The sequence below is a fragment of the Hirundo rustica genome, chromosome 1 (genome assembly GCF_015227805.2).
Source record: "Hirundo rustica isolate bHirRus1 chromosome 1, bHirRus1.pri.v3, whole genome shotgun sequence".
Lineage (NCBI taxonomy): Eukaryota > Metazoa > Chordata > Aves > Passeriformes > Hirundinidae > Hirundo > Hirundo rustica.
Window position 1 is genome coordinate 113,361,053 of NC_053450.1, and position 26,074 is coordinate 113,387,126.

At 42.3% G+C, this 26,074-nt stretch overlaps 1 protein-coding gene across 1 annotated transcript in view; it reads left to right on the forward strand.

Moving 5' to 3' along the window:
- MTURN (maturin, neural progenitor differentiation regulator homolog) overlaps positions 1 to 24,710 on the forward strand; it is a 59,093-nt gene extending 34,383 nt beyond the window's left edge. The window contains exons 4-5 of the transcript XR_005703271.1: positions 23,316 to 23,606; positions 24,593 to 24,710. The gene's annotated coding sequence lies outside the window, so the exon portion shown is untranslated. The remainder of the gene's footprint in view (positions 1 to 23,315; positions 23,607 to 24,592) is intronic.
- Positions 24,711 to 26,074: the final 1,364 nt, after the last annotated feature.

Here is a 26,074-nt window from a genome sequence, read left to right on the forward strand (position 1 = left end):
CCTTACAGCACCGAGCGTTTGCTTTGCTGGCTGCCTTCACTTCTGAACCGTGCTCTGGCACGGCAGAATAGCACTCAGGGAGGGCTCCAGGTGCGTATCTGAATTTGATATTGTATGGCCTTCACTACCTCGTGGACCTCTTTAAGGCTGTGAGTGCTAGATTAACTGCTTTGGCTTGTCTGGAGCAAACAGAGAAAACTCCAGGATGGACTGGAATGCAGGAGAGTGATTTGGGAACTGGCTGCAGCTCTGATGAGAGCTTCTCTGTGAACCCTTGACACTTGCATTCCCACGTTCTGTTCTTTCCCTGCTTTTCATGCAGTTCTCTAAAACCAGCCTCCTCTTGCCTGTTCCCACGCCTGCCTCTGATCTGGAGGGGACTGCTCAAGCCATTTTACCTCTGTAGCTCTTGGTGTTCCTGGACACCAGAAGCTCTGCAGAAAGACCTAAGGGTGACAATTTAACATGCATGGATGATAACACACTGTGGTGAAAATGTGTGGGAGACACTCGATTCACTCGGGTAAGTGTCATCCATAACACTTGGAGCACCACAGCTCTGCTGGAGGCCTGTATTTGGCATCTACCAACACACCAAAATAAAACCACTTGATATATTCCAGTATTTGAAGGAAAGCACTGACCCAGGAGAGTAAGAGTGTCTAAATAACACTACCAATAAGAAAAGACTGTACAAATGGGCAGTGCTTAGTAAGACCAGAAAGGAAAACAGAAGATTTCCATTGAGGACTGCAGCCCACAAACATGCTGTTGCTGATGGGCAGGGAATAGTCTTTCCACCACAGGCAGGACAAGCAAAGTGAACTTAAACTCCAGACTTAGACCAGAAAATTAAGTTTCCTAACTCCAGGCGTTGTGAGACACTGGGGGAGATTGCCTAGGTGTTTATTGAGTCTCTGTCGTTAAAGATTTCTAAGAGCAGACTAGAAAAACTCTTGTCAAAAATCTAGTTTACTTCTAATTGATTCTATCATGGAGCAGAATGGTAGACTCAGTGGATACTAAAGGCCTGAGGCAGTTCTATTTCCTGAGGCACTTTTAGATATGCTAATGATCTAAATAGTTCCTGAGAGCCAAGTATTTGTTTTTAGTACCAAGTCTAGGTGGTATATTTGGTATGGTCTTAATCATGGCCTGGCTAAAAAGAGAAGCTTCTCTTTCAGTCAACTAGCCATGTTCCAAGCAAATTATCTATATTAAAAATGCTATTCATGGCACATATTTTAAAATTGTTCAGCATATTCTTCAATTTGCCAGCCAGCCACCGTCTGAACATGGAGCACATGAAATCCTTGGGTCACACATTTATGAAACCTGTGTCCCCATGGGCTCCTTAAGTTACCAAGGCTCTGTGACTTATGACAAGAAGCAGCCTTGACTGGCTTTGACCAGGGTTAGAAGTGCTTACAGATGCAGGTAAGGTGTCAAGCCAGAGGGGCTGGGAATCCCCATCACAAGCTGGAACAAGCACCAGGGACACTCCACTCTGGAAACTTCCAGTTACTGTCCAGTACGGTACAGAACTTCCCAGAAGAGCATGAGCTAGCCTGCCTTGGCTTACTGTGCCCACCAAAATCACACAAGTTCAGATGTGGCAATGTGCCAAAATCCCCTGCTAAACTAACACCCATGGAAAAACTGAGAACAAAAAGATTGAAGAACAAAGAGAAGTAAGTACACATGGGGCACTGCAAAGCCAGCCACCTGCTTGTGCTGCCAGCCCTCTCCCTTCATGTGTGGATCCTGCAGGAATGATGGGCAGAGAAGCGTGCACAACCGTAGGGGAAATTATCTCCCATGCTGGTGAAGCAGAATGAAGAAAACTCTGTCTCCAAATCCATGTGGGGAGCAGGATGGTGCTAAGCTCTGTCTTAAGTCTTCTTTTGTCGGGAAAGTCCTGGCAGGATGGATTCTGTGGCAACCCGATTTAAATATGAAAACATTCAGAGTACATATGAAAATTAATGCACAATTCAGAGCCCTCTGTGCTGGGCTGGGGCTTGCTTCTGACAAGCTTACACTAAGAAGCAATTAACTTTGAAAATTAGCTGACTGGACCAAGAAAGCAAGGCAAAAAATTTCAGTCTGACAGCTATTTCAGTCCAATTTCTGTTCTTTGACACTGTTTCAACAAATTCCATTTTTCATCTGCTATTCTTGTGGTTTCCCCCAAAACAGTGCAGAACCTTAAATTTCCCAGGCCTTGGGGACTTTGGGAGAATATGAATAAACTCATTAGCAGGAGCAAAATGATCACCGAATGAATTAATTTGCATAGACATTTAAATGGCTGCTTGCATACATTTATTTCACTAAAAGGAGTAGAACAGTTTCCTTTCGAAGTTTCAGGCAGTAACTGTCTCGTGCTTTGGAGAACAATTTGCTAACAGTTCACATTCAGTTTTCTTCATGTGAGGATGGTTAGTTTGAAAATAACTGAGGCAAAACTTCACCAAAAGCCTTTTTCCCAGTCACACTAGCTCCTGAGCTTGTCTCTTGCTGAAAGCTTTCACTTCTTTGGTCTCAGTTTTGACATCCCACTTTTTCAGCAAGGTATGGAGACTTTGGCAGTTGTCAAGCACAGAAGTAAGGTAAATGTAAGCCTTTGGTAAAGGGAAGGAGACCCATGTATTAGCTACTTGCCAGAGTGGAAATTTACCTGGGGTGTGTCTGTCTGACCCAGCTCAGCACCAGGTTGTTTTGTGCCACAGATGTGCAATGTCTGCCTTGGCACTCAAGGCTGGCACACAGTGAATTATTGTGCAAAGCATGGAAATAATAGAAAAGGTGACAGCAGCTTTAGACCTCTTTGTCATCTGGGAGCCCTGGCTGCTACAGCAGATGAGCCTTTCTGTCTTGATGAGCCCCTGTGAGCAGCTCCAGGTTCACTGGTGCTCCTACAGGGTGGTACCCACCCTACAGGTTCACCTGTCACTGACAGCAATGTGGTCCAGTATGTGAACTGAGCTTTGAGGAGTCCATTACATAACATGCTTTAATGCCCTTATTTATAAAATGATAGTTCCTGAATAGGTGCATGTGGCATTTCCAGTGGATAAGACATATACTTATCCCCATTTAATACACAGACATTGATTAATAATGCTCTGCTCTGTGAGCGTTGTTGTTATCCTGTCTATGAGATACAACACAGTTAAGCAGCAAAGGCAGAGCACCCTTGACACTGAGACATGTACCTGGGTGGGCAGTCATGGGCTGGGGAGCAGTCACAGGCTGCTCAGCACACATGGGAAAGCAGCAAACCTGCAGATTACACCCCGTACAATAACCATAATCCTTACACAACCATTTCCGGGTCCCGCACAACACACACAGAAACAGCCAAGCAAGCAGTTGGTTCTCCATATGAAAATAAGGTTGAAGAAAAATAAAAATAAAACAACAGCATTCATAAAGCTCCATACGCTCAAGGGCACTGGGATCAGGCAGCTCTGCTGAAGAGAAAGGCCTTTCATGCCACTTCATGTGTGCGTGCGAACTGCACCCTCGTGAATTGCTAACTTGTCCTTTAGGAGCGAGTTAGATAAATGAGATTCCAATATCAGAGCTAATGCTCTTTGAAGTGTCACTTTGCCTTTGTGCACTTCTGTCTCTGCATTATCAAAATGTCTTCCACAAAGCTTTATTATCACTGATAATGTAGAACTAAGAGGCAAAATTTTCTATTCAAGGATTGAGTAGTTAAAAAAAAACAATACTTCCCTGGATACTGGAAAATCAAATAGAAGACTCCAGGGCAGAAGGGCTAATTAAAAAAAAAGTGCCTGCTTTACTATGAAAACCCTTGAGGGGAGATAAAAGCTGAAGGGAGGTGCATGCTTGAATAATAAAGCCTTAATGAGTTTGGGTCCGTGTCTAATACAAAGCATTGATTTTGGCTGCTTGATGAAGTTAGCTATTTGATTAGAAAAATCTAATTTAAATGGACACTGCCCACTAAGATCACTCTACTGGAGAAGTCTCTATTGCTGTTATAAGTAGCTACTTTTATTTTTTTGAAAAAGAAAAGACAGGAGTGAAAAAATCCTTTGGGCAATCACTTTTTTTTTTTTTTTTTTTTCAAACAGCTGGCAGAATCAGTTGTATGTCTTAGTTTTTCTCTTTGCTGTGTCCACTTTTTGTGTGCTTTATTTGGTGTCTCAGTAGTAGCTTGTCAGGAGTAGAAGGTAGCTGGAGAAATATAATTTAAAAGATAACAGAAAGATGTGACTGTAAAACATCAGCATAATATAGCTAGCTAGCAGCTGGCTTTATAGAAGCCAGGGACAGGAGATATTTCCATGATACTTACACTTTACTTGAAACTAGGTTATTTCCAGTTTGAGAGTGTCCACTGAACTAGGCATGAATTCGACACATCATTCTCCAGGCAAATGCTTTGTTTTATTTAGAAAGGACAGGCCAGGAGTTCGACTGGGCCACTGACATACCTCAAGATATTAAGAATAAAGCTGGGCTAGTCTGAGCTTGCAGGTTTGAGCTTCCTTTGTAGTAAGTGGGAAGAGTGTGAGTCATCTCACGCCAATGCAGACATTTCAAAGAGGCCAGATGACTCATGCCTATAAGTATCTACTTCACTGATGATAAAGGCCAGCTCAGATGGAGACATCTGATGTCAGATGAGATGACACCCACCTTGACTTGGGACATTACTGATGCAAAACCTGAAGTTAGATGAAGAACAAGAGACTGCTCAGCACCTGTACCATATGTTACTCTAACTGGGGACTCGATGAGAAATCTTGTGTCTGATTTCTTTCTCACAGCAGTGTACACCAGAGAAGAGAAGAAAGTCACCATCCACTCACATCGCTCCTACTATGCTTCTACCTTACAGGAATGACTGTCTGGATCACTTTATCAGGGGCAAGGTGGTGGGTTAAACCCTGTAGCTCAGATTATACAATCATTCAGATGTATAACAATCAGTGGCTATAGTGGTTAATTTTAGTCTGAGTATCTTCAAGACCCATGCCAGCAGACACACCAGTACATGACATAGGAACATGAATGTCAGCAAGATAGCAGGTTTTCGGAATTAAGACGGGACCAAGTAGTAGTTCCCTTTTTCAACCCCCCCTGTCTTCAGTCATCAGGCTTTGTGCCCCTCAGACTGTGACAAATGGTGACAGTGGTCACTGGTTCATCCACAGCAGCTGAGATCCAATTGCAAGGGCCACTGAAGAGATCATCCAGAAACCCCTGTTGGTGACTGTAACACCATCACATGCTTAAGAGACAACCTCTCTAGCATCACCCAGGAGCTCAACCTAATCTTAAGTACCAACAAAAACCATCTTCCCCCAGGGTCACTATCTCCCTGAGGGGCCAGCTACATAGGGGTTGTCAAGTTTATCAATTGTGCCACCATCCCTTCAAATCAGCAGTAAATGCTGCATTCCAAAAGCAAACCTGTCATTTAGTCATCTATGAAGTTGTCTTTGGAATGGATGTAGGATTCAGGGCTCAGACAAAATGACTGCATGTCTGATGCATGTTATTTCTGCTCTCCTCCCCAATGGTTATTTTTGGCTCTGTAGAGTTGCCCAACTCAGCTCCCCCAAATCCTGCCCATACTGGGTTCTAGATATGTGTTGCATGGACATGTCATTGACATTGAGACTCTGTCTCAGGCATCTAAAATTCACGTGCCCATCTTGTAGCTTTGCACATTCCTTAGAGATTGGTGTATTTTCACAACCAATGATTTTGTGACTGCACAAAGGGTTGATGCACGTTGGCTAAAATTAGCTACAACACATCTAGGAAATGGGCAGTATAACAACATCCATTAAGCATAATAATACTTGTAATACTTCCTCTAGTATCTGAAACAAAATCTGTTTAACCATTCAAACGTCACAGGGAAATTCTGCTGCCAGGGCTCACCAGCATTACAAAGCAGACCCTGGTGCTGAAGTTTGCTGCAAGTGTGGTCTTGCGCAAACACGTTGCTCTGTCAGAACCAGAACAAATATATATTGAATTCCTACAGATTCTTGCCCTATTTCCCCTCATTCGCCACCAGCTATGCCCTCCACAGCACTCCCAGCTCCCACCCAGGTCATCTGATAAAGTAACAGGGTCTATGATGCTGTCCCTTCTGTGTCCATGCACCGAAGGAAACTAGGATTACAGAGAGCTGATCTCTAAATCGCTGTTTATCCATATAGTTTGCAATTTCACCACTTGTGGAAGAAGGGCAGGACAAAAGGATGAGTCAACACATGCAATTTTGCACTACTGCAGAATCTGATACGGTACAAAACAACATTGCAGACACACAGGCTTTGCCTCAGAGACCAGAGGAGGAAAGGAGTTGTGTGCCAAATTGTCCTTTTTGATATCAATGACAAGAGTTTTGAAATCCTTTAATTTAAAACTACTTTGGCATATTTTTTTTTCTCTCTCAGGCTTTTTGGTAATGTGCATTGTTGACAGCAATTCTCAGTTTGCTCCATCCCTGGCAACTACTGAGTTCCACCTGCATGCCAGCTACTATGGGCAAAAGGGTTTGAGGTCCAACTTGCCAAGTCCTACATTGTTCTAGTTCAGGGATTATCTATTTTTAGAGCACTCATGGATTGTTTAGATTGTTTTTCTTGACTATGCAAGTTCTCAAATAGAAGTATTATTACTTATATCCATTAAGTCTCTCATTAATTCAAATTCTGCCCTCTAACAAAAAACCATAAAATGACTCCTAAGGGAGGGAGTTGCTTCTGAGTCACTGACAGAACAGCTTCTTCCCTGTTCTCATGGGCTCCCCAGCATATCTGGCCTTTATTACCCCCTCTTTCTGGTTTTATGAGTCCTCACTTGGATTACAATCAGCTGCCAGAGTCCTGCAAGGTGGCAAGTAATGAACAGGAACATCTGGGTATTTCTCTTAGAGCTGCCAATCACTGTCACTGCTGAGTAAATGACCTGAATGGTGCTCATTCACACTGCCGGGTAGCACTGAACATGGGTTTGGGGCACCTTTCGGCAAAGAAATGTTAAATTATGGATCTGTCCTTATTTTTGTGTTTTGGAGGCTATTGGTCTGAAGTGATTAGGCATTGGAGTATGCATGTTATAATACGGCACGATAGCTAGCCATTCAATGACCTAGCTAATGAGGAAAGATGATCTCACTCTGTTTATGAGAAGCAAAATGCTTCCTGCAGTGTCCAGATGGCAAAACAACTTGGTGTGTGTAGCATTTCACTTCCACATGGCTGGGTGAAATCCTGTGTGAGAAACAACGATGCTGAGCCTTAGTCCTGGAAATCCCCACACGTGCTACGCTCTCACCACACAGGCAATGCCTTCTGAATCAAGAACAGAACTTTGGCCTCACCTTTAAATGCAGTAGCCAGGCTTGTGATTCCCTACAGAGGCAAGTTACATCCAAAAGCTTCTTGCTGCTGGAATGTGAGGACCATGGGTGGCCACTGCTGCTGTGGTGCGACTTGCCATTCTCTTGTGACAGTGACGAGTGTCTCTAATGAAGATCAGAGCTGCTCCCTGTCTTAGATGAAGGCAAGAGCAGGCCTGACTAGACGCGTTAGCATCACTGCTCACTTTCTGGCGAGCAGGACATTAACTGATCGTGACATGGGAACAGCAAGACTGGGTTTGTAGTTTCGGCTTGTTTGTTTTGTTGTTTAAGTCGAGAGAACTGTAATGAGACAAAGTACCCTCTAGAAAAAGCTAATTGGATTTGAATAGCTTAATTAATGGAGACAGTCACCTACATAACCTCCTTTCCCCCCCCAAGTTATGGGGATCTGCAGTCTGCAAGGAGTAAAAATCAGCACAATTTATGTTACAGTCCTTGCGTATTGGTTAACAACAATATTATTAATGGTTGATGAGGAACTGGAAATAGTTTTTCTGTTCAGGTAGGATATATGTACCTTCCAATGTCATGAGCCATACAGCAAAATATTCACCATCAAGAACAGGAGAAACTTTGCATTCTGGGGTTTTTTTCTTCCCCCAAAAATACAACCCGGTTATCTGTGAGAATTAAAATATGACAAAATGATGAGCAACCAGCAGACATCTACTTCACGGTTGAGGTGCTGTTTAAAGGTCTTCATCTGAAATGGAAACATTTCCCATTTAACCTGAAGGAATTTTTTTTTATGATTACTGTTAATATTGATTAAGCTGAACTTGCACTTGTAGCAGGCCACAATTTAACAACAGTGAAAAGAGAGAACATTTGTGTTACATTCCTGCTGCCTGTTGGAGCAGGAAAAAGATATAAACCAGGTGTGGTAGTAGAGCTGTTCTCTAAACTGTCACCTCCCATAGTCTTCAGGAATCGCCTGAACCAGGCAATGCTTAGCTGATAGTAAATTTGATAATGTCTTTCTCAGAGCAAATGGGGGATTTACAGAGAAGGAGCAGAATTTCCCCTCCCTCAGACTCCACAGGAAAGAGGAATCAGAAAAGAGAGTTTCTTTAGGCAGGTGGGAGGGACGGGAGAATGATGGGACACACAAAAGACAACTGACTTGGGAGGGACTTCAGAGATGCTGGGAGAAATAGTTTAAGATACACATTAATGGAAGCTACAGACTGTTCGATATTTCCTTCCAGCCTGCCTAAATTATGCCCTGCCACAGACTGGTACTGTGATGGACCAAGGGACAGAGTTAAGGTTGTAACACTGACAATTCTAGTGTTCAGTCATGTTGGTCCATTCCATTTTCTCCATGTTGGGTGGGATGTTTCTATCAAATACAGCTCTTCTGTTACGTTTCCATAGGGTTTTCCTTTAAAGTAGAACCATGCTTTTAGCAGATGTTCAACGTGCCCAGGACTTTATCTTCTGCAGTCCCTGCTGGAACTTCAAGGAAGCTTCAAGCTGTTGAGTCAACTGGAATGTTCCTACCTCCTGAGCTATCTCTGGTTATGTCCATGATGAGGGATGGTTTCTCGGAGACTCTTGTTTTGGCACTTACATACTGCTGATTGTAGTGCTGACATCACTGTGTGATGAAATCAGGCATCTTAATTGTCTTGCAGGATTTATAGTTTTTAAGTGTTCAGTGCTTATATCCTCTGTGGAGGTCTCTGGAGATCAGGTTTACTGTGAAGATCAGTATCAAGTCTCATTACAAATGCAAAGTACAAAAAATCAGCTACTGCAGCGGTGTAACAGGACATCTCTTCCCATTGTTTTGCTTTTGATTAAGTGACAAAGGAATCCATGGTGGAACTTCTGCCACTTGCCAGATGTCCTTTTGGCTACCCTGCTAAACTGCAGAAACACTGGGTTTTGATTTGCTTCTTCTTTTTCTTTTACTTTTATTTTTTTCAGCCATAGTGGCCTAATAGTGAGAGGAAATATTTGAACCTGGTTGTTCAGCAGATTTCTGGACATCCTAACAAATGCTTCGTGAAAAGTCATATTGATATGGTGAAGTGTAATCTAGTGGTCCTAATGTCACTCTAATATTTCAGATTTCTGCAAATCTGTTGAAAGTGTATCCTTCTGCAAACAAGCTCAGAATCCTTTTAACGGATGTTAAAGCTTTTTGAGTCAATAGGTGCAGCTTCTAACATAATGAAATCTAAGCTTGCCTCCTACTTCTCCTTTTCTTTCCTTTTTTTTTTCAAATTTCCTTATTTGTTTTCACCACCACATTTAATGCATTGGTCCTGAATATCCTTAACAGAGTAAATATGTTAAAGGTCTTGTGCTCTTGAAGCATCGTGTCATAAAGGGGTTTTCCTTGGAATATAACTGACACCTTCAAATTTGTCTTCTTTACTGCAATAAATATTCTAATGAGGTGGTTTGTGCCAAGAGCATTTTCTGTCCTCCAGTGTTAATTGCCTTGCAGGTCTCCTCAGGTCTTAGGAGTAATCTTTGTTGATAATCAGTCACAGCTCCCCTGAACAAACCCGTGCCCTGCTGGTACTCCTCCACAAACCAATGCCAGGCTAATGAGGCAGCTTGAGCAGGGATTTTTGCTTTGATTGAACTTTGGGAATGCAAATTCCCTTCTCACCCTCCTTAAGCAATTTGGTTTTTGACAGATATGGCAGAGAAACTCTGGAAAGATACAGCTCTCTTTAAAACAGTACTTTTACTTTATCATGAACATTTGCCTATGAGAATGCCCAGGTTTTGTGCTGCAAAGTGTACTCATAAAAATGGACAATCCATGCTGGGACAAGAAACCCAATTGCACTGTACACAGAAAAGGGATTTAAGACATAAGTGGAGCATGAAGGGGCCAACCATCTGACCAGGAATTACACAGACAGTTCCCAGCAGATGTCCATTTCCCAGAGTTAACAGAAAACCTTGGGAAACAGAAGATAATGTAGTTAGGCCTGGAAGCCCTGTTGTTTTAGATGGCTGAAGAAATGAAAAATAGAGCTTTTCCCACAGCTAAAATTCAGGTACCTAACTCAGTAGGAACAGAAACCAGTTTTTTCTTAATGCAGGACTTTTTGTTATGTCTGGTAAACAAATTTATACATCTTATTTTGCAAACTTACAGTCACAGAGATTAACAAAGCCCAGAGGTCACGAAAGTGTGTAAATTAAACTCTTCCTCAGCAGACACCAACTCTACTGCTTTTCAAAGGAAAAGCATAAAAGTATATACTTAACTATGTTTATGTACAAGAAGAGGTGCTATGTTTGCAAAATGTCCATTTACATAACACCCAACTCTTTTTCTGAGAACTCATATAAGGAAACTATTAAAATAAATCACAAAGTAAATTAATGATTCAGAGATCTCATCTGTATGAATCCACTTCATAAAATATGTGTGAAATGGAAGTCAACTGACAATAAAACAAAGCAAAAAGACGTGAGCTCACTGAGGAAGGAAAGCTATTTTTAGTCAAATTTTAAAGAAATGCATTCTATTCAAAGCTTCATATCATGCTCTATTAAATTATAAGAGTGAAAACAGGTTCTGATTTAAGAAGAGATAGCACAGCAAGTCGCAACATGTCAGAAATGTAATTGTGTCCTGTGTGCTGATGTTCTGCTTGTCTTCAATTTGTTGGAGCTGACCAAACAGGGAAGATGATTACAGCCAGGAGAATCTTAACCCTCAAGACTCCAATCCCACAGCTCTTACATACAGTAGCAATATTTCCCCATTGTGTAATCAGTATGAGACATTAAATTTGAAGAATTAGGGTTTTTAGGAAAGTTAAGATAATAAGTTGCTGAAATAGCTGAAGTAGATAGGTAATCTTTGTTCACAGTTAACAGAAGCCAGATCTTAGATAAGATATCTTGGATTTAGTAACTCATTGCTTGTCAGCTTTATGTTTATGTAGCTGTGCTTGTAATGAAAAACAAAATGTGGTAAATAGGACATAAGATAGCTGCAGATTTCCTGCTTAAAGGACCCATTGAACACAGGAAACTATAAGTTCTACCAAGGATTCATTTGTCACGAATGCATTGAAAAGGTAGAAAGGTCAGGACGAGGAAGACTCATCTTACTTCCTCATTTTGGGTGACCCCTCCCCAGGAGAGACCCCCGACTCATTTTAAGAAACAAAGTACGCATGCTTAATAGCCTTTTTGCCAATTAGCATATGAAGCGAGGAATGGGAGGTGACAGGGGTATGAATATGCATTTGTATTTTGGGTATTCAACACTTTTGTAAATAAAAGGCTTTGTAATTACCTGTGAATTTCGCAGTGCAAATTAGGGAATTATTCCGAGTGCTGCCCGGCTGTAATAAACATACACTTTCTAACTTTAAACTGTTAGAGAGTTTTTGTCTGTCACAGTTGGGTATCGATACTAGATCAATACCCATATTTCTTTAATAAGTCAAATAGAGCAGTTATTTAAGAATACACAGGAAGTAAATCCCCCAAAGTACAATTTTAGTCACTGAGGCTGAAGGAGACAGCTATCTTTGAAAATAAGGCCATAAAGATTAAACTCACCAATAATAGAGGGATGGATAGGGTACCTCTCAGTGGCAAATGAAGCCTGGGTGTCATGCAACTAAATATATATCACAAATCTGGCTCCAAGTGCTGGTAACACCCGTCCCTGTCTTACCATATTCCAGCAGAATTGATGAAGCCAGTTACCTCCAAGGAGCTTGACCTGTCCCCAAGACACTCATGACTCCTCTTGTGGCACAGCAAACTCTTCTAGTCCCAGTCCTACACAGTTCTTTTCATGTCATGGTTGCCAAAATCTGACATGCAGGCAGCTTGAGCAGAGGCAAAGAAATGATTGTTTAAATTAAAAAAAAAAGAAAACTATTTTGGGGTTAAAATGCTGTCTCCAACACAAGATTTGACAGACCGGGTCATTTGAAGGAGAGAAAGGAAACACAGGTTTTGATTTCTGTAATCCAAAATGGCCAGCCTTAGGCTTCTTACAACATCGTTGGAGGAAAGCAAAGCCAAAGAAACGGTGGCTGCAATACCAAATGAGGGGTTACAGTGACCAGGCTGGGTGCAATCTGTGGTGATCAGGTCCAAAGTACTAACAAAATCTTATAATGTAGGAGAACATTCATCTTACCCAAATTTAGTCTTCTAGATACCAAGCATCCACACAAACCTTGGCACAGAGTTTATTTCCATAACCTGTGGAGACCTGTCCTCCACTGGGGGCAATTATCATACCCTAAAAAAGGAGTGCAAGCTTGGTGGGCGGAAAGGCTTTTGGAAGATACCTATCATCGACCATTGACTAAGTGGAGGATGCCAACCTTTTCCTCCTTAATCTCAGGACTAATTTTCATTCAGAAGTCTACCTTTCTGACTAAGATTTATAATTCCAGCCTGTACCACAAGATAAATGCATATGTAGAGAAAAGGGAGTACATTGGAAAAGAGATTTCCTTGCCCAGAGCTTTTCAAAATCACTTGAAACACAGTTTCTTCTCAAACTTCCCGATTTTGATGAGGTCCCTAGGTACCTCTGGGATGAAGAAGGAGAGCTGAGCAGCTCAAGAACAGACTTGAACAGTCTCAAGTCTTAATAGGCTGACAACAATAAGTGATTTTTCATTGGAAAATTATGCTCCTGGTGACTCCTGAGGGTGTTGCAGAAAAATGTTGAAAAACTAACAGGTCCTTAATATTTGCGTTCTGTAGGTTATAATTGTAGTGAGGAAGACCAGAGAGAGGTCCTCACTATGCCAAAGAAACTCAGCAACCGTTCATAAATTAGAACATCTTGTATCTAAAGAGGAGTTCAATAATGGACTCAATTAACTTCATAATGCTTTGCTTCTGTACTGCAGTGCCCAGAGATGGAAGAGTTCTGGAAAAGTCACCCAGAAGAGCCAGCACGTGGTTCCAAAGTACTGCTATTTACCAAGACAACTATTCTGGATAGGTAGCAAATCCAAAGGCAAGAGGAAAAATGGGAAAAGAAGGAAAGGAACTGAGCATTTAACTTGATAAACATCTCAGGAGGCTTGCTTGAGATTAGCTGATGAATATGTGAACTGCTTGGCAGCACGCTTACGTCAACTCTTGCATTTCTTCTAGGCTTTTCCTCCTAACCCATAATATGACAGGGTCATATTTATTTGGTGTTGCCCACACAGCTAAAGGTCATTTGATGATGGGTAAAATCTAGAGAGAAAATCTCAATAAATGTCATTTGCAATCTGAGGGAGGGAATAACAAGAGTGACTCATTTTGAAAACAGTGACCTTTCTGAGCTAAGGCATCCATTTACCTGGAGGTCTGATGTAGCTGATCTTTGCTCCAGAATTTTGTCTATGGTGGGTTCTGACTTGCAGAGGTCTGGGAAAATAAGTTTGAGGGAAAAGTCAGGTGGCTTTCCTCTCTTGCATCCATGCTGCCAAAGGAAAATAAAAAGCAAAACCTCTAAAAACTCTCAGGAGACCTGTTCCCGTTCACATTGCTCTGTGCTTAGCACTGGTGTTTTTTTCTGCAAGTTGTCTGTTGCATATGACTAGGTCATTTCATCACAAGCATGTGTTTTACATGCCATAAAATAAAATTTTTCGCTCCCTCAAAGTTCTTTCTTGTCAAAAGCTTTGCTTTTCCTTTAAAACTGCTCACGTGTGCCCTGTGTCTGACTTCACTACTCCATTAGACATAGAGAGGGCAGATCAAGGGACATAAAGGGACAACAGATTGGCCAGCATGTGTGCAGGTTTGTAATCGCCTGTTCCTGGCTCCTCTGAAAATAATGGAGGAGCAGAAGCAGCTGGTCTGCAGAGGAGATGAGGCGTAACATCTCCCTGGGAGTGCTGCCTGCCCAAGCACCCCTGGCTCTGCCAGTCCTGGGCTGTCCTGCCAGTCCTGGCAGGGCCAGGCCAGCTCAGAGGGCTGCTTTGAGGCTCTAGTCTGTTCCTGTCTGGCTACCATTTGTTACCATTGCCCAGCACGGGCATTTTGCTCCAATCTGCTGCACTTCTCCATGTGCTGGTTCTGACAGGAGCAGCAATGATGCTGATAGAGCTGGGTGCTGGACAACCTTGGAAAACGAATTTGGCCCTTAGTGTGTTACAAGAGGAAAACAAACAGCATAGTAAGCACCTGTGCTAGGGTAATTTAAACAAAAAGACTTGCTAAAGGCACATCTTTCTCCGTGTTCCCAGCTGGAGTTGCTGAGTTCATTGATTTTAGTGGAGTTATTGTCAGCCTACCTAGCTGAGATTACAGCCCATTAGATAATGTATTGCCATGTAAAATTCCAGTGAGTGGTACAGTTCATTTTCTCATTTGTTGTTTCTGCCTCTGGCACAACTTTCTTATATCCTTCTCCAGTCACTATCCTCTGAAAATATATTTTCTGTTCTCTATAGACTGTCACTTTTCCCTTGCCAAATATTAGCTTCATGACCGAACACTTCTGATTCCTTTTGAAATCTCTTCACAACATCACTTTTTTTCCCCAGGTGTCTATTATGAGGTGTTGGATTGTGTTGTCAGGTGGATTAGGAGTTAAAAGAATACAGCTCCAGTTTAGCAAGCATTTGTGCAGCTTCGCAGCTTTAATGGGTCCTTGTGACTATAAATAATAAAGAGAAACTAAATAATAAACTACTCCATTTTGGAATTCACCTCCTGAGAGAAGAAGGTTTGCCTCCTTTCTAGGACAGACAGGTATCATCCTGTGATGGCACAGGATCATCCTGTAGTGAATGAAAAGTCATGGATGTCGCATACACCAGAATGACACATTTAATCTGTAAACTCTTTGTGACTGATACAAAACATTGTTGTCCCAAAAAGGCTAGTGCTCACCTACTGTGAGGTGGGATTTGGAATTTTCCTGCAAATATTCCCACATTTAATTTCCTTTGACTGGGTAGCTACAAGAGGTTGTTCTGAGTATGAAAAAGTGCTCCTGAGCTCTTCTCTCTTTGAGACACACCTGAAGAAGTGCAACCACAGGTACTGGTTGGTGCCTGTCAGCTGATGCATAGCAAACAGGAAAGGTGGGGAGCAGAAGCATCAAGGTGAAGCCTCGCAGTCCTGTTCTGCCAGGAGAGTTAAGGCACAGCACAGGGGGTTACTTTGAGCCTTCAGTTCTCATGGAATTGGGAAGTGTTCAGCAGTTCTTGGGTGGTCCTCAGAGTGTTTCAAGGCCAGGTCTTTTTTTTAGGATTTTATGTATGGCTTGAACCACTTAGAATGGATAAACAGCAGTTTTAAAATAAATTGTGAATATAATGTTCAGGGTAGGTAACCTCTAAGAGCAAATAAAGCAGAAGTTTTTTAGCCCTGGAGGGTGTCCTTTGGTTGAGTCTGTGTTTGTAAAATGATTAGAGAAAATGAGGTATATTTAAAAAGACCGGGAGCAGCAAGAACCAAACACAAGAGAAAACATTTAAACACAAAGGCAGGGTGGCAGAAGGGCCATACACACAGGGAGAACTCTTCTGCATTTCACTGCTGCTTCTTTCACACTTGCAAATACACCACTGAGAGATTAACTGAATGAAGTAAAAGCAAGGACAGAATGCAAAAAAGAGAAACTGTGATTCCCTAATAACTGACTGGCAAGCTGGTGCAGTGAATGCCATGAATCATTTGCAGACCAAGATCAGAGAGTAAAAGGGACACAGTTCACCCAGCTGGGCATTTGTGCAGGGCTTTGACCAACTGGGGCATTTAGAAAACCATTGTTTTTTCTCTTCTCACTTATAATCTCTTTTCACTTCTGTTCCTTCCGGATTCAGCCATGTACTTGTTAGTCTACCTTGCCTAGTTCTTACTTTGTTTCATCATGTTAATGGAGAAGCTGAATTTCAGTTTGTTTCAGTTTTTTACCAAGAGGAAATCACACCTAAGGATTTCTATCATATTCCGTTCCATTTCTTCCAAGTGCTGAACCTTTTATTGGGTGGGGAAAAAAAAAAAAAATCACATTTTGGGAAAAATAGCTATTGACTGGTGCTGTACCTGCTCCTATTTCATATTTTGCTTCCATCTGATTGTAGCCTCTTGTAATTAGAAGACCTATGGAACTTGCAATCAAATTATTCTGGTGTATATGGAGTTCATATCCAAACAGTCAGATACAGGCATCCCATAAACATAAATCAAATAAATCTGTAGAGCAGGAGGTTTTTTTTTTTCTTATCCAGATATCCAGAGCTGTCTGAGACCTCTCCTAAAATCAAAGTGTGATGCATAGCAAGCAGCTTGAAGGAAGGGTAGCAATCAATACATCAGAGACAAGAAATGGAAAACAGGGCTGTAAATTGAAGCACCCCTAATGCCACAATGCTTCTGAAGCAAGTTTGACACACCTCTTCTGCTTTTATGGATACAGCAAAGTCGTGCCTGAGATTTTCAAAATCCCCACAAATGAGCAAATCATTTCCTGAGGTGTGCAGAGGGGAAAAGAAGCATTTACTTCCAGTTTAGCTCTCCAACTCTCTGCAGGATTAGGTACAGTTTTTGCCAGTATGAATTTCTACCCCTGTAACTGGCTCTCTGTATGATCACACAAAGAGAAGAGTGGAGAGAACATGTAAGGAAAGGCAGAGGGCAACCCGGCTTTAGATCATACACTAAACTGCTGTGGAATTTCAGCTTTAAGAATACAACCCCACTCCTTGTCATGCATATGTGTGTGTGTGTATGTTCCAAAAGGACTGCACATTCACTTCACTGCAGTGGCAAATGTTTACTTTGATACAGGATTCTTGAAATGCTATGTCAGCTTGATTCATGAGTTAACCATAGGGAACCACCATGTTCTTTGGCATTTATACTTCCATTAAAGTACAAAAATTGCTCTTATCTATCATGGTTGCTCAGGAAATCTTCCTAGTAGATCCAAACTACGCAGCGTTTCCTTTCTTCAGTCCAAAAATAGTCTGAAATTATACTGATGAGATATAAATGCTGCCCAATTTGCTTGTTTCTATTCAGGCTTCAACTCAAAACCTTATTGACAACATTATAAATGTCAACATTTGATACATTATATATGAATACATTTTAGCAGATGGAGAGGAATAGAAATGAAGCCAAGATGCAGTTGAGGCTGGGCTTGGAACTGCTGGAAGGAGAAGGATGGAGAAAGGAGAGATGCCAAGAAGGAAGTAGAACAGAAAGAGAGAAAGGAAGATGGGAAAGAAGGGAAATCACTCCTACTGAGTTTCGCTGAATCAAATACTAAAGAAGTGAAGGGATAATAAACATTACCTTCTGCAGCGAAAGGTGAGGCTTTGCCTTTATTCATTCTGTGAAGCCCTCTTTGAGACAAACAGGAGCTGTGCTATGGACAGAAGGCAATATGCTTGTCCATACTCATACCGTAGCTCATTCTCCATATCCAGGGGTGGAGGTGGAGTTTGTTCTCTTCCACAGCATGAACCTCCTTGGCCAGAGACAGCTCAACTGAAACCAATTTTAGATTAGCAAGAGTAACCCACTGCTTAGAACCACTAGCTTATACCAATACCACAAACTGCACTAAGCTTCTGGAAGCGTTTTGCTGTAACTAAAAATTATCATAATTTTAGATTAAACAGATATGGGGTTCTACCATTCCTCACTCAGTCTGTAAAAAAAAAATCACACTATTTTAAAAGGCTAATCGCTGTGCAGCAGAAACACGTGGCTTAGGGATGAACTGCTTGCAAAACAGTAGTTGAAATCTGCCAATGCTAACTATACTTTTAGGGGCTAACAAAAAGATCCCAGAGGACAAGATGAGAAACAAGGTGAAAGTAAAAGGTAAACTTATGATTTCACATTCTGGGGACCAGGTTACCAAGAACTATTATCACTACCCGTGCATCAAACAAGCGCAGAATGTGATTTTTCAGAAACCTCTTTACATTTTCTAAAAAGGAGTTCCTATGAATCTTCTCTTTTCTTCTTTTTCCTATGTTGTTTCTATATGGAATATTCACACTTACTTTTTTAGAAAGACAGCTGATTTGCCCCAAAGTGTCTGCATTTAAAATATAAGTGTATTACTTCTGATATTCACTATTCCCATGCTTTTCTTTCTCAAAATATAAAAAAACAGCAACAGTGCAATACTAAGAGGAAATTTCCCTAGGAAAACAAGGAATCTTTTCCATTTTAGATCCTTGGTAGCTCCATTTTCACAGCGCCCATCAGTTTTTCTGCTTTTGGTCTCAGAATTGCTTTTCTAGCCTTCAGCAAGTGCAACGCACAAGTATAAGTCTGACAAACTTGATTTATGTTACAAAATAATTTTTCTGTTGTCATAGAAACCACTGCGAGGTGATCCAGGCATGAGTAAAAACTAACAATGAAGAGCGGGCTGCTGGTTTTGCCAATGAAATTCCCGTCGTCGATGTCCCATCAGTAATTTCCTTGCCCTCTAATGCAAAAAGGGCAAAAAGATGGTCTCCGGAAGGTTGGCTGAGAGGAAGGATTTGCCTGGAGGGAGGCTTCACTGTCATGAGACAGGCACATGTCTCAGCCCAGAAGAGGATGTGCAGCCAGCCCAACTTCTCTTGTGAGGCTGCAGCAGGGGAATGTTCTTTCCAGGAGGGAGCAAAGCCAGACTAGAAATCCCTCAAGCTTGTTATAGAGACATTCATGCCATGGTGGAAAGAAACAGAATAAATTCCTTCTCTTATGCCATGGCTTTGCTTCCACCAGCAAGAATGAATCATATCCACATTTCAATGTTTGCATGGCTCTTGGCACTGCGCTATGCATAAACAATTTCTGCTTCAATAAGAGGAAGCATTCACCTGGACAGCAACAAATACAAGGGAGTAAAAGAATCAATGGATGCTGAGCATCATGACGTGTTCACATAGAGGCTCTGCACCCACCCCAGCACTGCCTGCCCACGAGCTCTGTGACACAGCACAGGCAATTACACCCTGCCCAACATAAATGATCATTCTTTGCCATTTTTGCACAGGAATGTGCACTGTGCACTACGACACCTACCCTCCACTCAGTCTCCAGCATCAGTCATTGACATGTTAGGGGTGTCTATCCCCAGGATTTACAAGGGCAATGAACATTGCTAGTACTTGCCACTACAGCTGCCAGACTGCCTTGACAGTATTTCCCAAGGGAAATCTGTTTCTGCATCTGCTACTGTTGGTTCAGTTTACAACAGGCTTTCAGCTAAAGGGTTGTTGCTGTGGATCCCTGGCCTCACAGAAAGTCAGAAGGACAAAAGTATTGTTGCAAAAAAATCAGAAATCCTGCAACATTTTGTGCAGCCTCTGAGTTTCTTTGAGTAGAAAAGCCTGAGGATTTCAGTCCAGAACGCTTTGCTGAAATTAGTAGCAGGAACAGTCCAAAAAGAGGAGGACATGGATAGATTATAACTTCTTTTGCCTTTCATGATGAGTAGTTGCAGTATGTCAGTAATTAGAAAAGATTTCAGTGAACCAATATTGCCTCTTTTTCAGCTGGTACACTGTCCAGAGAGTTTTGTTTCCCCCCTATTATTTATCATTTGAAAATATCTGCCAGACAATCTCGCAAAGTCCTTTCTGAGATGAAGCTTGCTGGTATTAATTTTGCAAGTGTAAGAAACAGAGGCAGGTCTGGCATTGGTTCTGATTCCTGATAAAGTGGAAGCAGCTTTTAGCACTGGGTGTGCCATAGATTATGAAAAGGGAATTCTGAATTGATATTTTCCAATATTCTCTGTAAAAGGCATTCTTACAGGCTTTCCATGCAGCATTCTCCTTTTTAATAAAGAAAAAAATACAGACTACAAGGGGCAGGAAGACAGATGAAATAAACTTGCCTGATCATATAAGTGGATATTAGTGGACATTTTTGACAGGGCTCACTGAACTCTAGTTACAAGAATCTGAATAGAAATTGCAACTGCAATTTGGTCATTTGCTTCTTTTCTCAAGGGACACAAAAGGGCAGGGAGAATGGAAAATTAAAACAGAACTCCATTATTGTCATGATTATTGTTGCCAGATTATAAGAAAGTGCCTGCCACTTCTCCCGTATGTGCACATGTATATGTGTCTTTTTATGTTCACTGCCTGTCCACAGCTTGTCTCATGCATGCATCTCGTTATGTCTCATTATCACATTTCATTCCCATGCTCTTTGCAGTGCAAAACAAGGTGTGTATTTGGTTATGAAAATGCTGTGAGGCTGCTGAGGGCCGTTTTGCATGGGAGATGCTGTATTACCACGTCAATCACTGCTCCTTCTCTTTCTTAGTCTTTGCAGATGAATCCTGGATGAGTTTCAGCTGGGTGCTTCTGGCACTGGGGCAGCTGAGATTTGGGTAGCAGGTTCCCAGCCCAGGTCTCCTGGCATGTGATTCACACTCTGTTATCAAACTTGCACTGAGGGGCCTGAAGGTCTTCTCCCACCGTGCTGAACACCGGGTTTAGAGCATAATTTAGAGGTTGCTGGGGGAAGATGGCCTCCCTCAGTTGAACTCTTTCACTCTAGGCCTACATTTAATACTTTTATTTTTTTCCCCAGAGGCAGGGCTGTTGCCTATTTACCAGCCTAGCTACCAAAAGGGGAATAGGGGAGTAGGGGAGGGAGAGCACAGGCTCTTGCTCCAGCATTATGCTATCCACTGATGCTGGCTGTGCGTGCCATTCCTACCTGTCATGCAGGCTCCTGCTGCAGTTTGTCCCCCGTGAATGTGAGTACTGATGAACCTGCTGCTGCCGATCTGCTTCCCGCTTTCTCCTCTGAAGCAAGCTGTGTGCTTTGACCTGTGTTCAGCAGGGGATGCCATTAAACATCAGGACCTGAAGGCTGCCACGGTCTCTTGGAGAAAGCTTTATTTTCTTGGAGGCAGCAGGGCACGCAGAGGGGCTGTAGTGGGAAAGACCGTGGCACCTTCCCCACTGGAGGGCATGGGTGGAAGCAGAACTAGGAAACAAAACCCATTCAACTGGAATAGCAAAGGCTGCTGAGCAATGGGTGCTGCTGAGAGGAATGACAAGGTTTGTCTTTACAAACAAGCCCTGGGTCTGCTGGTAGATAAAACCAGCACTGAGAGATAAGAGAAACAATAGGAAGGATTCTATTGATTGATGACTGGAAAAGAAGATACTTGCCTTTACAAACAAACCATAGGTTTGTTTGTAAATGAAATTGAATATTGCAAGATGAAAGCAACAATGGGGAAAAACCCATAAATCCCATAAAAATTAGGGGGTTTATACATTAAAAGGGGAATCTGAGCTCTTAGGCATTTCGGGAAGTCTGTAACTCTCAAGTATCTCAGCCAGTGAGGAAAGAGAGAGGGAAATGCGGCCGGGAAATTAGGATAAAAAGGAGGCTTCGTCCTCTGAAAAACTGAGAGACTCCAGGGGAAATGCCCCATGGCCTCTCCCGTTATTCGAATAAAGTAAAAGGACTCCTTTGTCTCCCTTTTGGACATAAACCTCTGGTGTTCGTGGATTAATTTTCCTAACACTGCTGTGACCTGAGCTGTGGGCATCGTGCTCAGCTGCATAACCTACACTCCCCAGAAGAAAGCGATCCCTGAAAATGAGTGCTTGAGTCACCTCCTTGCTCAGAAGGCACAGCCTGAACTGCTACATCCTGGGGCAGCTCTAGATCCAGCACACTGATCAGCTCTTGGTAGAGACTCTTACGGAGACATGGGACGGGAGAATGGTGGTGGAGACATGGAGGAGGAGAATGCTTACAGTAATAGAAGAGTAGCAGCAGGAAGCAGGTTGGTGGGAGAAAAGGTGTTACATTTGCTGGATTATGGATATAAAATGCCCAGCTGCTAAATCAAACCGTCCGCCTTGTTTGTTTCCTTTTTTTTTTTTTTTTTTTTTTTTTTTTTTTTTTTTTTTTTTTTTTTCCCCTGCCGAATAATCAGTGACTTAAAGACAGAAAAAAAGATAATAGCATGCCCTCCTTTATATTCCAGGGCGTCCCCGTTCTCCCTGCTGTTTGGCACGGCGCCCATTTCCAGCGGGCACTTTCAGATGCAGATTTCTCCCTGAATAGGTACGGCGGGGCTCTTTGTCCCCATCTCCCCTACCTTCGTGAGCGGCTCTGCTGTCGGGGGCCTTGCCCAGCTATGGGAGGGACCAGGGCCGGGCAGGGAGCGGAGCAGAAAAGGCCTCCTTCACACTGATTCATCACCATACAAATGGAGCGGCACCCCAGCCATGCAGAGGGCGGCACCTTCCTAAAACAGGCCGAAATAGCGCACAAAACAATGATCACGCAGCGCTTATGCGCCAGTTAAAATTCACCCCTGTTATAAATAAGTTCTATTTGAATAATCTATGTTTTAGTTACTTAATTGTTAAGTAATTTCATTAAGATTGTTAATGCTAGTTCTGTATAAAGAATTTGCCTTATTCCTGTTTTAATATTGATTTATCACCTTATTTACTTGTTTGTTAATTAAGAATTCACCTTATTACCTGTATCTCTGCTCCCATTCGCCGGATAGTGCCTGAATATGCAAATAAAAAGAACACTGGAATTCTGGGAACAACTCAAGAACTAGAGACTCTAAAAAGCAGAGAACCAAAGTAAAATCCAGGACTGAAGTCGCACTTTAGACTAGTGCAAAAGGTACGGGGGTCCGCCGAAGCAGCTCTATTTAGTCGCCGTGACCTGAGAAGGAGTCCCCCATCGCTGGATGCCCCTGATCAGCGACGCGAAACGGACTCCCTGGCAAGGGGAAAAAGCCCGTGAGGGGGGGTGGGAGTCCCCAGCTTTGCTGTGAAGTGAAGCTGTGTGTACCTCCTCCTCCGCGTTGCCAAGAGAGCAAGCAAGCTCTCCCCCAAGGTCAAGCTTGATAATAAAGCAACATACAAAAAGAGCAAGTCTCTGACTCTCTCTCTTTTTTTTCCAGAACACCCCGGGCAGGCTGGATAACGCGTATCCGTACACAGGATAAAATGGGTTCGCTTTGGATCTGCAAATGGTTCCTAGATGTCTCTTGAGATAGGGCAGTGCCTGGGGCGTGGTGGACTCTCTGGGCAGTAACCTACCAGCCGGGCAGCAAGCCGTGACAAGGAGACGGACGAGGAGAGGAGAGGAGAGGATGCCCCGTTCGTCTGTCGCCCTGGCTCGGGCTGAGTGCTGGAAGATGAGAGGTCTGTGTGCGTGTGGCTCAAAGGCCAGTCATCCGACAGAAACGCAGGTTTGTGTCAAGCAAGGAGACCCTCAGTTATCAAAGTTTGCTTTGTGTAGGAGAGAAAAATGCTGGGTAACTCGTGTGTTCAAGAACTGAAAACCAAACGTGGTCTTAAAGTGCCTTTGGGGAAATATAATCTGACCTTGTGCTTAGTGAAAATAGTATTATGAGACTAATTAAAATCCATTTGACATTAATATATTAATTCTGTAGCTTTACTGATATGTGAATAGTAACAGCATATAGAAAAAAAGGATTGACTGGTGAGAACATACTCCTGCACGAACATGAGATGGGATATCACATGTGCAAGACAAGGAATTGTAAGGAAGAAAGAGATTGATTTCCTCAGGCCGTTTGGGATATGCTCCCTCTCTGCTGGAAGTTACACACTTCTCCATCAAGACTGCTAATCTCTAAATTTCCTGAAGTTACTTAAACTTACACTTCTGAAGGTGTAAGTATCAGGGTCATGCTTGGGAGGAAATAAAAAGTGAAAGCAGATCTGACAGTAAAAAGAGGTCAGGCCATAAATGGGGTTAATTAAAGAGCTGTCCGTATTCCAGAAACTGGGGAGCTCCTCGCATGGGCTGTTTAAATCAAGCATTTCTGGGCAGGGGTTTTCAGGAGGAAGAAGATATTGAGGCAAAGCTTGTGACCCTCCAATTGCCCTTACAGGTTTGCAGAAAACAGCTCAGAGTGGGAAGAGCCACCCGTGCCTTTGGGGTCAAAACCCTCATACAGCTAAAGCACCATGGCAGCCAGATGTTGATAAGTTAGTGTTGCCAGGAGAAATGGTGTCAGTCTCTCTCGGGACATCTTGTCAGTACTGAGGGCCCAACCTCTCCATATATATATGTTTTATAATGTCTGTCTACACCAATAGCCACACAGCATGCTGCATTTGTAACCATATAATTACACCTTCCAAAATAATATATTCTTGCCCTCTAAAGACCTGAACAGATAGGTAATAAACACTTTTTTGGCAGGTACTCTGAAAAGCCTTCAAAACCACAGTCTGGTGTGGAGTAGAAGAGGAACAAATCATCCTTTCTAACCTCTCTGATTTATGGAGGGGAAAAAAAAAAACCTTAAAATCTACCATGTTTCTTTGAAAACCAGCATAAGGCAATACTGTCTACAGAAATCTGCTTTATGTCGTCTCAGGTTCTCACTTCTCAGGCGCATTTGCTGGTATGTGAAACACATGTAAGCCTCTCAGTAACAGCTATGCTTTCCCATCTTTATTAACCAATAGAACTGGGAGACTGGCATATCCCTGATCTTGAAGAGGAGGATAGGGAAAAGATCTTCTGAGCTCTGCTAAAAACGAAATTTGGAATATTATTCACAATTTCTTGCAAGTGTTGATCAATTGACCTGCACCTTGGACATGAGCCAGTCTGTAGTCTCAATAAGAGATTCCAGGTTAATCACATGCCTCTCAAAGAGACCTCTTAGTGAGATTTTTCTGCAAAGACTATTGATGTAATTCCAGTTATGTTTAATTCTGGTAAATATAAGGGCAGGTTGCTTAACATGTGTGTTACAGAAAGAGGCGAAGAAGTATGTCAGGCTAGTTTAACCACAATTTCAGCACCAGTCTGGTTAAATCTGTTTCTAAATCCATCTAGCTCTGCTACCTCTGTGACCAAACCACACACAGAAAGGCCTTAAAAACTGAAGTGATAAACCATCAAGAAACAGCAGGTTATAATGAAAACAACAGGGATTATAATTAAACTTCCACCAGTGGTCTGAATTTGCAGTCAGCTCACTTAGCTAACTAATAAAGAGACAGACCAAATTCTTTACTGCCTGTCTGTGCCACAGATCAGCCTACCTCTGTTTCACCCTACCTCTCTAAAATGGGGTAAGACTGTTCAGGCTATAGGCAAAGCTGTTTCCATTTGGCATCTTCCTCCTTTCTCATGGGTTTTCACCTACTGTTTATGAAGGAGCTGTTCTATACAGACCTCCCCAGCCCATTTGCCTCTGGACTGCCAGCTAATTCTTGTCTCATTACTTCTGTTTTGATGCCCACAGTAATTCATTTATTAAGAATTAATTTCTAACCTGAGAAAGCCCTAATATGTACCATACAGCAATATTAGCAAAACCCAATACATTCTGTACCATCTGATTTCTGGGGTTTTGTGAATAATTGTGCAGCATTGACAATAAATACATTTGGTTTATGTCAGCTGCTGATCAGAAAAAAATATTTCTCTCTTTATCTCTACTACAGGTCATATCTATAAATCACCAGGTGAATTCAAAAGTGGCTTCTCAAGCTGCTACAATCTCTACACGATAATGTATTTCTCTGACTCATTTTTTCAGAGATATCCTGCTGTATATGAACCTACAAGGTATTTTTGCAGAAGTATTTATTGCATGTTCTGTGCTTCATGACTCTGCTGTAGCAGGTGAGTATTAGTGACATGGGGTTTTTTTGTGACTGGTACTTG